Consider the following 2,590-nt stretch of genomic DNA (forward strand, 5'->3'; position numbering starts at 1 on the left):
ATTATTCAAAAATACTATCGGGCAATGATCAGTTATAATTTTAAATTTTGTGCCATATATCGTCGCTCGCATGACCAACTAACGGAACTGACATTTACAAAATTTTACAGGAGAGCAGTTTTAATATTTTTGACCATTTATTCCATTGTCCCTGTCGTAATTATGTACTCTGAATTTTTTTTTTTCAATCTTTATTGGACTATAGATATTGGCTAAATGAGTAGCGACGTCACATCAGATGTACATCATTTCACCACACCGAATCACATTAACACACACACACGCACATGCACCAAAACGCGATGACGTTCTACGTTCTAATTAGAACAAAAAGACAAGAGAAAGGCGCTCGCGCACCTTTGTTCGTTACAACGTCGATCGATCAACACCGCTTTTCGCAGCATCGCAGCATCCCGGTTCCCGTTCGCTACCCGCATTTATATATATATTCAAAGTTGTTCAATTTATTTAAAAGACATTTTATTAACGTTCATCTGTGTATATACATATATATCGGGTGATTTTTTAAGAGCTTGATAACTTTTTTAAAAAAAAAACGCATACAATTTGCAAAATCTCATCGGTTCTTTATTTGAAACGTTAGATTGGTTCATGACATTTACTTTTTGAAGATAATTTCATTTAAATGTTGACCGCGGATTTGCGTCTTAGGTGGTCCATTCGGAAAGTCCAATTTTGGGCAACTTTTTCGAGCATTTCGGCCGGAATAGCCAGAATTTCTTCGGAAATGTTGTCTTCAAAGCCTGGAATAGTTGCTGGCTTATTTCTGTAGACTTTAGACTTGACGTAGCCCCACAAAAATAATCTAAAGGCGTTAAATCGCATGATCTTGGTGGCCAACTTACGGGTCCATTTCTTGAGATGAATTGTTCTCCGAAGTTTTCCTCAAAATGGCCATAGAATCGCGAGCTGTGTGGCATGGCGCCATCTTGTTGAAACCACATGTCAACCAAGTTCAGTTCTTCCATTTTTGGCAACAAAAGTTTGTTAGCATCTTGGTTGACATGTGGTTTCAGCAACAAGATGGCGCTACATGCCACACAGCTCGCGATTCTATGGCCATTTTAAGGGAAAACTTCGGAGAACAATTCATCTCAAGAAATGGACCCGTAAGTTGGCCACCAAGATCATGCGATTTAACGCCTTTAGACTATTTTTTGTGGGGCTACGTCAAGTCTAAAGTCTACAGAAATAAGCCAGCAACTATTCCAGCTTTGGAAGACAACATTTCCGAAGAAATTCAGGCTATTCCGGCCGAAATGCTCGAAAAGTTGCCCAAAATTGGACTTTCCGAATGGACCACCTAAGACGCAGCCGCGGTCAACATTTAAATGAAATTATCTTCAAAAAGTAAATGTCATGAACCAATCTAACGTTTCAAATAAAGAACCGATGAGATTTTGCAAATTTTATGCGTTTTTTAAAAAAAAAGTTATCAAGCTCTTAAAAAATCACCCGATATATAATATTTAACGTTTTTTCTAAAAACTACAAAAACTACTGTTTGCAAGTTATAATCACTTTTGCTCATTTTGGACACATATATAACGTACATATATTTAACCTTTTATACTATTTTTGAAGTGCATTCCATAGAAAATAAAAGTTTATAACGATTCTTTTGGAATCCAGTGCATTTTTGTTTTTAAAAGAAAGTGTGAGTGGCCAACAAGGTGAGTTATTAAACATGGTCCTTCGAGCCATAAAGGAAGACACTGTGGCTAAATAAAAAAAAATTAAGATTTCGGAAAAAAAAGTTGTAATAATAATTATAACCTGTGAGAAAGTGCGGTAATAAAAACCGAAAATAATAAGTGACAAAACCAAATAAATAAAAACAAAGCAAAGCACATATGTATGTATATGCTAAAACCGGTTTTGCATAGCAGCAAGTGCAGTGAAGAAACCAAAAAGGAAATATAGTGACTTAAACACATTTATACAATATACTGCGCCTCAAAAAGTGCATTATATGTAAAAAAGATAAAAGGTATGAAAAGATAAAAGTGCTGTGCAAAAAGCATACAAATTATATACGTATGTATATTAACAAACATAAGAAATTGCTACTAGGCCACTACATATAAAACATACCAAATATAATAAAAATAGATTATAAATAACTCACCTGTGAAAAAATTAAATTATAAAATAAAGAAACAAAATTTGCGAATAAAAATAATAATTCATTAAGTTTACAAAATTTACTAAAGTTATCCAGTGCTGTGAATAATATAAAATAATAATATTAAACAAGGTGCAAAACATAAATCGGGCGCGATATAACAATAAAATAACTAAAATTATAATATGAATCGGGCGCGATATAGTTAATTAGAAGAAAATTACAACATACATATGTATGTATGTACATACTCAACAAAGGAGGAAACGGGAGCAAGAGGACACTAAACAAAGGAAAAAAATAAGGAAAGGAACATTAAACACAGAAGGACATAGGAGTAGAACAACACTAAACACAAAAGGAAACTGAAACGCAACCAGAAGATAATATCCCCAAAATTATCTCAAACTATATGTACCTTTTTCTCCCAAAACTCCCTTGAGG

This window comes from Bactrocera tryoni, unplaced genomic scaffold, assembly GCF_016617805.1.
Source record: "Bactrocera tryoni isolate S06 unplaced genomic scaffold, CSIRO_BtryS06_freeze2 scaffold_11, whole genome shotgun sequence".
NCBI classification, from domain to species: Eukaryota; Metazoa; Arthropoda; class Insecta; order Diptera; family Tephritidae; genus Bactrocera; species Bactrocera tryoni.